We start from the raw sequence: 11,426 nt of genomic DNA, 5'->3' as shown, positions 1-11,426 counted from the left end.
GCGTATTGGAAGATGTCTTAGTACAGGTGAATAATTTGATCTTCCTGGCGGATTTCTATGTCCTTGAAATGGAGGAAACCACCCATGCTCCACCCTTGCCGATTCTTCGTGGGAGGCCATTCATGAAGACGGCCCGAACAAAGATAGATGTGTTTAAAGGCACTTTAACGATGGAATTCGATGGGGAAGTGATTGATTTCAATATTTCCGAAACTATGAAATTTCCTAATGATAATCACTCATGTTTCTCTATTGATATTCTTGATTCTTTGGTGTAGGTACCCGATCTATTCCATGCCATGGGTTCCAATTGAGCCTAAGAAGGTCTCGTCTGGCTGCAAGACGTAAAAGAAAGCGCTACTTGGGAGGCAACCCAATACAGTGAATAAAGCTTGTTCTTTGAATTCCGAGTGATTACAAAAAAAAAAAAAAAAAAAAAAAAAAAAAAAAAAAAAAAAAAAACATGGCAGAAAGATGGAGCCTTCACAAGGGTTGTGTACGTGAGGCCCCACTACGTGGCAACACTCTAGGAGAAGGAGGCATCGGAGAGGGAGCCATCGGAGCAGGAGCCATAGGAGCGGGATGCACCGAAGATAGATCATTCAAGGCCCCAACCCTTGGTGAAACGCTGGATGACCCAGGAAAGAGGTGCCTCTGGAAGAAAGCCGCAAGCCTTTGACGATCATCAAGCTCATCAAGCTTCCTCTTCATGCCTGTCGAATAATTGTTGGCAAGCACGTGCAAACTTCGATTCTCGTACTTAAGCTGTTTGATCTCCTGCTTAAGACTCTCCACCTCTGCCATCAAGGATTCAACCTGACGGGAGCGAGCAAGTAGGCGTTGGCCCATGTTAGACACAGAGCCAGCGCACTGAACGCTAAGAGCCAAGGACTCTTGAACGGCCAACTCATCGGACCGTCCTGAAAGCAACTGACTATCTTTGGGAGTGAGGAGGTTCCGAGCTACTATCGTAGTCGTTGTTGCATCTGTCATCACAGAGTCCTCACCTGTAAGAGGGCCATGAGAAGATAAGAAAGACGGGCACCATACCTTATCCTGACGCGGCGCAACCGGATCATTGCTTAGACTCAAATCTAAGCAAATGTTCGATGGGTTAGATGAGCTAGCCATTTTTCAAGAAGTTAAAAGAGAAGGGTTGGATGGAGTGAAACCTCGACGGGCCGGAGACGATTTCTGGGCAATCTTCAGAGTGTGCATGATAGAGGTGATCGATCACCTCTATTAAAGGAGAGGCGACACAATGACCAATTCAGAAATGAAGAGACACCACTCTTCAAAGCCGGAATTTCCAGCGTAAAGATCGCCAGCTCTTCAGACGCAATCCCGGCTTTTCAGAAAGCGTGTGTAACTTTGTCAAAAGCTCCCGGCTTTTCAGAAGACGCGTGGAAGGCGAGAAAGCAGCTGCACACTTTTGCCGACAAACGTGGGTGACAAAGCCGAAAGCTCCCGGCTTTCCAGAAAGCGAGTGCAACTTTGTCAAAAGCTCCCGGCTTTTCAGAAAGCGCGTGCCACTTTGTCAAAAGCTCCCGGCTTTTCAGAAGACGCGTGGAGGACATTGCCGCATCCGCACTGCCACTTGCCATTACAATTCCTATATACATCAACATTCATGGCAAGGCATACACCCACAAACGCATAACTTTCCTTCTCGGCCGAAAATGTAAGCTGCAACCAACCCTCTCAAACATGCTCAGTTTTCTCCTTCTCTTGAGAACACACTTTCAACCATGGATGTATCCCCCAAAGAAGATACCAGATGCCTGGAGTAAGGATGAGGCAAGAGGAAACGGTGGATGGAAGCATGTGGAGACAAGCGCAACAAATATATGTGTTGATTTATTCGTTGCCTCTTCGAAAGCAAAGGTATCTCATATCATCAAGGGCGAAAGCAAAGGTATCTCATATCATGCTCTTTCCCTGTCTTTTCCTTTGTCCTTGATATTACTTGCATGGCAAAGTGAAAGAAGCAATCAGCCGGCACTTGGAGTCTACCTGGACTCTATTCCCTGGTTGCTTACCTAGCGTTGCTCTCGAGTAGTCATCTTCAACGGTTGATACACTTCCAGAGAAGGGACCACTTCTGAAAAGGGGAGTAAGTAAGGCAAGGGAAAATGATACATTGAAGCATGAGGAGACAAGCATATGCTGAGCTATCCTCTAACCCTCTTCAATACGAATTGGAGAGATTGAACAAAGAAACAGATAAAAGGAGTAAGCTCAGACCTTCGGGGGAGACCAAAAGAATCCTGCTGCCCAGTTCAAGAGTAGCACAAAGGAAAATCAACGATCGGAGGAAACTAAAAGAATCTCCAGCTCAGTTCAAGAGTAGCCTGTGGAAAAACTCAAGATGAAGCCTCACTGCAATCACCAAGGAGAAGATGGAATTTACACTCCATAACCAGATTTGCGTCCCTAAACTCTTCTCTTTGTTAGTTACATTCTGCCATGTTTAGTATGTTTAGTTGCTGTTTATGTGTTTACTTTTGTTTGGTGTGTTTTAAGCTTAAAACATTGAGGACAATGTTTGATTTAAGTGTGGGGGGGGGGGGTAACTAAGTATATTTGATGCAAATTCGTGGGATTTTATCACCCATAACTTCAAGTGTTGTTCCTTGCTGTTTTAAAATGTTTTGAGCTGATTTGGAGTGTTTTAGTGTGTTTTGTTTTATAACTCCGAAAATCACATAAAAATTTGAAAAAAAAAACATGTTTTGAAAAGTCTAAAAAGAGTGTTTTGAGTCGTTTTGTGTGTTTGTGTCGTAGGTCACCTTCCAACACAATGATGAGGATTCGGTTTTTAATTGCATGACTGTTAAAAAGAGTTATAAACATGGAGAAAAGTTTGATATACTCTTGGTATATGCTTGGTTATGGTTATAATGTATGACTTCACGTGCAATCATAAAAGAAAAATTGGGTTTTGTAACATGCTTGAAGGAAGGAACTCAAACAAACGCTACAACCTTGTGAGACTTGAGCCTAAACGTTATTTGGAGAGTTAAAATCTGTGCATTATTGTTTTCCAAAGTCGTTGCATGATCTCATTATTCTTTGCTTGGCTACTACTTAGAAGGCGTTTCATCATATAGTTCCAAATGCTAGAACTCATGCCCATTTCATTCAAAGCATGTTATTGATTTGCATAACACATATTCAAGATGAAGTTGTGTAGTGACCACCATCAAAGCCAAATAGCCATGTGCCCTTCATTCATTTTATGTTTAAGTTAACCCCGTTGAGCCTTGTTAAGCCTTTATTCCTTGTTAACCCACATTATCCTCACCTAGCCTAGTTTAGGACAGTCCACACCCTTGTTCTTAAAAGATAGTGAGCATGACTTAATTGAATTCCTTTTGAGTTACATTATGAAAGAAAATGAGTGTGGGGGAGAGAATGTTTAAGTGTTTATGTATGTTTTGAGATTCAAAAGAAAAGAAAAACAGAAAAGAAAAGAAAGAAAGAAAGAAAAAAAAAAAGAGCTTGAAAAAAAAATAGTGATTGAAGAAAGGGTCCAAAACACCAATTCTGGCCGTAAATTGTCTAAATTCTCCCTTTTTGTTCAAAAGTTGAGTTTTCATTCAAAAGTGAATTCTAAGTTGATTCAAGTGCTTTGCTCACTATTTCTTTAAGAACCTTTGTTTTCCATATCCCTTCTTTGTTATCCACACGCCCCAAGCCCCATTACAACCCGTGACTTCAATATTGAGTGTTATGTGTTTCAATTTGTGGAGTTTGAACTTGGTATGAGCATATGGTGTCACTGGTTCTCACATCTAAGTGGTAGCATTCCATTCATGAGATCATATCTAAACATGCTTATTAACTCCAGAAATTGCTCTCTTTGTAATATATATATGTGAGTGTTCGTTTTCATTAATCTTCTCACATATGACTAGATTAGGGTGTGTAGTTAGAAAATCTGAGTGAAAATCGAGTGCATATCTTGTAAGGAATTAAGCAAATTCTCTAAGGCATGTTACTACATTCAAAACATGGTTTTAAATGCTTAATTGTGAAATAGTATGTGGTGACTATGATTAAGAATGTATTTAAGTGTGAAGATGACTAAAATCTGTGAGAATGATGATTTTTAACATGTCATGTGCATTGGAAATCCCTAAGACGGTTGTTGGAAGGTTTAGGTTGTGTTTTACGTGTTTAGTGTCGTTTTGTTTATTTGTTTTTATTATGTTTTGCTCGAGGACTAGCAAAAGCTAAGTGTGGGGGAGTTTGATAGGAGCATATTAGGCGACTTACTTAGCTTGTTTTCGTGCATCTATGTTGTTAATTCATAGTTATTTTAGTCCTTTATGCTTCTTTTGTGTGTTTTCAGGTTCTAAGGGCAAAGTATGCAAAAGGATGCCTTTTGGAGCCTTTTGGAGCAAATTAGAGATTGGAATGGATTGCATATGCTTAAAGCCAAGTAGATGGACGAAATTGAAGACCAAACCATTCACTTATCACTTATCAAAACCATTCACTTATCACTTCCATTCACTTATCACTTATCATAACCATTCACTTATCACTTCCATTCACTTATCACTTATCACTTCCATTCACTTATCACTTATCATAACCAATCACTTATCACTACCATTCACTTATCACTTATCATAACCACAACCATACCTTCCCCCTTTAATCCACATGCACTCCCATCCATTTCATCATTGCAACCATTGCACATTTTACACCAACAAACATCTCTTTGCCGTGCCTTTCCCCTAGCCTAGTTGTTTTATGCCATTTTCAGATTTCCACCAACTAACCTAGTTGTCACTCACATGCATTCATCATAATTCACCCTAGCTACCACCATTCACACACACATTCACTCACATGCATTCACATGCATTTCAAGCACCAAACATTCTTCTTTGCCGTGCCTTTCCCTTAGATTTTCAGCACTTCACTTCATCATTGCACATTCAATCATTCACTCCACACCTTGTGCCGTGTATCCCCTTCCACTTTCCAGCTTCCCACTCCTTCAATTCAGCCACCATTTATTCTTTATTCCACATACACTCATCATCACACACCCTAGCTATCATTCACATGCATTCACATGCATCACAACCCCAAAACCATCAAGAAAACACCTTTGTCGTGGCCTTCACTCACACTTCCAGCTTTCCACCTTGCATTTCCAGATTATTCCTTCATCATTGCACCACAAATCAGCCACACATTCACCCACATGCACCCTTTAATCATTCAACCATAAAAGCCACATGCAATCTCATTCATCCACCACACATTGCCGTGCACTTCACATTGAAATTCCAGCATCTTCACATGTCTTTCCAGCTTTCCACCTTGCATTTCCAGATTATTCCTTCATCATTGCAGCCACCTACATGCATTATTTATTAAACTCTTCATCATTGCAGCCAGAAAATCATCAAAAACTTCCCAAACACATGCACACACATGCAATTCCAGCACCAACAACAAGCCATGCCGTGGGATCCTTATGCTTTCCAGCTTTTCACATGCTTTCCTAGCTGTTTTTCCATCATTAACTAGCCACTTGCATGTTTAAACAAACAGCCATTTTCACCTTCATTCTTCCTATAAAAACCCTTGCATTCCCATTACCTAAACACATCTAATTCCATTCACAACACACCACAACACAACAAGCAACCTTGTTGCCGTGAGCTCCCCATCCATTTTCTGCATCATTCTATCCTCCACTTCCATTTCCATAACTCCCCACTCCATTCCACACTTCCATCCCTCCAAAACACTATCCTTAGACCTTATGCTACAACGAAGAGGAGGAGAAGAGTGCCTAAACGTTCATACAATTCAAGTTTGAGTTGTTGGAATTTTTAGGTGTTGCTTTTCCTCGATTCCAATGTTTAATTTCAATTCTCTTTGTCTTGTACGTATGAGGAACTAAACCCCCCTTGGCTAGGGGGGGATTCGAAATACATGTTTATGCTTGCAATATGATTTGATTACTTCTAATTGCGTTTCATAAGTTGTGAATTCAATTTGTTTAACTATTTGATTGATAACCTATTTATGTATGTTTATTGAGAGTGCACGCTTAATTTTCATGCATGAATATGACGCTAGAATATAAGTGAGTTTCACGTAATAGTTATGAACTTATATTCACAAGTAGTGGAGGTTGCTTATAAACAATCGCGTTAAATAAATTCTTGGCATAAGTTTCATGCAATCGTAGTAACGAATGCCTCGTCAACACTTATAATCTTCATAGAGCGTAATGATTCTTGCTTGTATCTCTATTATGCAATCATGTAGGGGACTTGTGGGGAATGTTTTGGGTTGTCGTATGCAATCATCCAATTCAATAACGTTAGGAAGATTTGAAGGTTAATTAGTGCATCACGGTTAACTTGGGGTGTTGAGAATTCATGGTTTATTGAAATGCAATTGGAAATCTTTTTATTATGCAAGTGTAACATGTGTGGAGATGAACCCCTTAGCTAGCTTCCCATCCATTCATTTCCGTCAAATTCGTATTTACAATTTGTTTTCTTTGCAATCTATCCATTTTAGTTTAATCTCGTCCAAACCTAAGTCCCCCCCCCCCATATTCTTTTTAAGTCTTAGTCTTAATCTTTCTTATTTTTAGTTTTGCATTCTTCGCATCAAATAGTGTTTTAAACTTGTTTTTACGTTTTTGAAGTCAAATCCAAGTGATTAACAATCCCTCCTAATCCCCGGTCCAGAACGATCCCTACTTACATACTTACTACAACTGTCAAAAAGAGGGTTTAATTTGTGTGCGTATAATTCTCGCATCAAAGGGCTAGCTGGTTGGCCATCTGTTGGCTAGCTGGTTGGCCATCTGTTGACTAGCCACTTATTATTATTATTATTATTTTTTTTTTTTTGTTATTTTCCCTTTGCCCAGCCCACTTTAGAGTTTGTCTCAGCCCACTATTTCTTTTCCTACATCATTTCTCACATATTTTTCACAATTTCATATTATCTTATCTCATTTTATTTCAATTCTTCACATTCCATACTATAATCTTTTGACCTTCGGTTGGAGACGGTTTTTTGTGACAGTGCTACAACGAGCACTATGGCGCTTGGGCCCTCAGTTGGAGATGGTAAGAAATATAGTCATGCACTGTTCATTAAAATATTAATTTCTTGAATGACCAAAGGGCTAAAACGAGTCATCTTGCCCTCCTTCAGTTGAAGATGATCTTAGAGCTTCAATTATCTCAAATTGATAGAATATCGATATTTGGATAACTTGTGTGATCAAGATTTTATTTTTCTCTAAAAAGATTTTCAACAACACGACTAAAGATAAGGGTGGAATTAATGATCTTATGAATTATATATGTTAATTTGTAATGCTGCCCTACAACATGTCAATGAGTTCTAATCAAAGTATTTTTTTTTCCTTTTTTTTTAAAAAAAAAAAAACAAACACTATTATCTAGAATAAGGGGTTTGCAAAAATGTGATTCAAATTTGTTGTTAGCGAGAATTAAACTTAAGACTTCTCACTTTCAAGTGAAGAGAAATACCACTAGATCGTAGTACTAAGTGGCAATCAAAGTGTTGTTAGGGTTAGATGGGTAACACCCACATCCTATCGTGCAACCCTAGCCCATTGCACCTAAATATTAAGCCGACTCTAGCTACTCATTCTAAGGGATCGTGTTATGTCAAGTTTTATTTAAACGGCATCATGTCATGTCGTGCTTTATTTAAATTAGTTATGCTCATCCAACACCTTTAAAGAAAACATTCATAAAGAATAGGTTTAATGTAAGATGTAAATTTAGAGCACAAATATGCATATTTGTTTATACCCTTTTAGATTCAAGTTTACTGGAAGTGATTCTCTATTAGATTTTCACTTTTTCTCGAAGTGAACCTTTCACTCAATGAGCATGTTAATTCCATTTCAGCCTCTCTTAACCAATTTCTAGCACAACACGAAGACATAAAATAGAATATAAATACTAGTGTCATGTTTACATCACGATACAATATTAACTTTAGTATTCAATTTTGAAGTTGCTTCATCCAAAAATAGGATTACAATTGTACTTGAGAATAGGTGAGCCAAGTTGACCCAACAATTATAGGCAAGCACATTTCGAGGTTAAGCCCGTTATTAGATTGGCCAACGAAGGCATAAGATCTGTGTTGGTATAGCGAAAGGTTTCGCCTAACTCCATGAGGAATAAGTTTGAAGGTCATTTATAAAGATATCAATGTTACTTAATATGCCACTTGGAAATCTTAATCCAAAGATATCTGATTTTTGATTGGCCAAACTTGATGAATAGGTTAAAACACACATAAATACCCATGTTGCTAGAACTTTGTGAGTCTATATTTTAACTTATCTTGTTATAATTTTGCTTTCAGTATAGTTGTATTACCGCATATCTCTATAACTATTGTATGGATGTGACGCTTTTAATTAGGAGAAAAATACCTTGTTTTAGTAAGCTTAGTAGTATCCTTTGTATTTTCTTCAGCTAATCAATTTCATGGTTAATAGTATCCTTCTTTTTTTTTTTTTTTTTTTTAAAGAAAACTACGAGGTACGAAAGAAATTTATTAATATGAAAAAAATAAGTATACCTGATGCCATGTACACCTAGTGCTACACATCCTTAAATGTGTGTGTGTGTGTATTTTGACATAACTTTTTGTGGTTTTCATTTCATAATTTTTTTTTCAAAGATTTGAGTCACCTATATTTCAATTCATCATTCATATATCATCATTGTAAAAAAATTAAAAAAAAAATTTATAATTAAAGACATATATGATCCTACAAAAAAAACAATACTAAGATAATTTGTATATAATATTAATATTTAGTTCTCCAAGTATAAAGTCATTGATAGGAATTGGATGCGATCATTATAATCATTTTTTTCCAGTTTATCAGTTGGTTGACTGTATAACTTGGTATGGAACATCATTAATTGTTTTGTGTGCGTATGTGTACAGAGTTTATAGAAATAATTTTCACATAGATCATTTTTGGGCTACTTTGTTTTCTGAATTCTTCTAAATTCAATTCAAATAAAAAAAAATGAAAAGAGAGTGCAACGAAAAGAAGCATATAGAATTCACTTCCCATAATTTATCTACATATTAATATCTGCATCAGCGCATGTAATAATAATTCACTACAACACAAAAACTTGTGTCAATTGTTGTCTATATTTTGGAGGGCGTGAGTCCTTTGAGCTATGTTTGGGAGAAGGATTCTAGCCCTGTGAACTTATAGACCGAATTAGTAAAAAATGAATTATAAAATGCTAGATACGAGAGATTACAAAAACACCGTATAAGCATTGTAAAAGACATGTAAAAAAAATTTGTAAATGACTTAAACCAAGTAAGGATTTAAAAATCACTCTCGACTCTCATATGTTTTTGTGATGCTCATATAATGCTTTTCTAATCTCTTTCATATAAAATATTGATATGACTTAACCGTGACCACACAAACAAGAGGGCACGGAAGGGTAGACGATCCTTGTCCCTTCGAAAAACCACTCACCCAAGCCTAATTTTGACAAGGAGTCCTAGGACTATAGGGCCTGTCTCCCGTATTTATGTGGAGAGCTTTTACTCCCTAGCCTTCTTGTGCTAGGCTTGTTCTTCATTGCCTCTTTTGCAAGGTTTTGTCTTCTCCCTAGGTTATAGGGCTTTGGATCAGGCGAGTTCGGTCAGAAACTTTCCAAATTTACCTTCTGATACGCTGGATTTTGTCATTGATTTTCTTCTTTCAACATATTTGCGGTTGGTCTACCTTACATGGTAAGATCCTTGATGGATCTGTTTTGTTACACGGGAATTTCTCTGCAAATTGTGTTCTATCTAAATTCTATCCCTGAATATAGATGTTGCAAATCAATGTTGTCTTCTATCTAAATTCTGTTAAAAAAATCTATTATGTGTTGATGTGACACACATAAGATTCTGCACTCTAATAATCTGATTACACATGGATTAAAGAAAGTGTTTCAAAAATTTTAAAAGGTAAAATGAAGAAAAACAACAAACTAACAATCCTCATCTTCTCCTTCTTTGAACTCAGCCACCGACAACAATCTCCATATTCACAGACGACATTGATCAATTTTCAATTTCAGGTATCATTTTGATGCATTTGTCAATTTCATGGACCATCTGTGATAAAAATATGAATTTGACTACAATATTTACATGTATTTAATATATCAACATCTTTAGGATATAATTTGGCCACCTATTTAAATGTTAATTATGTAGAATGTCTAAGTGACGAACTTATTAGAAAAGAAATCCATATTTGTGTCTCAAATTTATCTATTAGCTTAACTGTGTTGTTCATGTCAAGTTTCTAAGAAATAAATTGTGTCCAACACCATCTGAAAACGAAAAAAATAGCCCTTTTTCTGATTTGAGAATATATTTATATATATATATTTTTTAATTTATTTATTTATTTATTACAATTGATCTTATTATTAATAATCTAAGTTACAATATAAAGATCGGAGCGTTTAAACCGGCAACACAATAAATTAAAGAAAAAAGTCATATTCTTCAGACAATCCGACACTTACATAAAGATATAAAAGAAATCAAAAGGAAAAACTTCAAAAAAAAAAAACCATGCATGAAATTAAGTGCACGTCCACATTAAGCAAGCGAATGGCACAGAGTGACAGACGGCAAAATAAACGTAGTTCGAAATTAATCTTACACGACTTGGACTTCTTCACCAACACTCAAATCAAAAGCAAAGGTGGGTTGGAATTTGCCCTGTTTGACTAGTGGTATCGTGGCCCATTTCTGGGCTTATTTGGATCGGTGTGCTATGGTCCATTACTGGGCTACATGCTGGCTTGCATGAATTAATGTCGTGGCCCACTCCTCTTGAAACTCAGCCTGAATTATTGCTGAAATCTAAATCTGCCATCTCAGTCTCTCCAGAACTGTTGTCGGGCCCAGATCCATCAGATGGGCTGCCTGAGCTGTCCTGAGCTGTCCCGTTCAAGTGGGACATCAAACCCACCATATTCTTCATTTGTACTACGCAACTCCCGCTGAAGAGTAGAGTGGTTTGATTAGTGATGACGAACATCTCTGTTTCGAAAAATGTGACATCCATGATGACATAAAATTGCTTATGGGTGGATGGTAGTTGGCTATTAAACCCTAAAAGAACTTTGACAGGACAAAAGGGAAATTTGACTTCCAATCATGCGATAAAACAATTGAAAGATTTGCCCAACATCAATCTTTTGTTTCATAATATAGAGCCAAGTCATTCCAGTGTAATTATCGACAAACTTAACATACTAACGAATACCATGGTGAGTTGCTATTGGTGAAGGCCCCAGATATCTGAATGAATTAACTCAAAAGGCACTATTCTTTTA

The sequence above is a fragment of a genome, unplaced genomic scaffold (assembly GCF_019419815.1).
Source record: "Pyrus x bretschneideri cultivar Hongxiangsu unplaced genomic scaffold, Pyrus_bretschneideri_v1 Contig25, whole genome shotgun sequence".
In the NCBI taxonomy this organism is placed as follows: Eukaryota; Viridiplantae; Streptophyta; class Magnoliopsida; order Rosales; family Rosaceae; genus Pyrus; species Pyrus x bretschneideri.
This window is presented reverse-complemented; position numbering follows the sequence as displayed.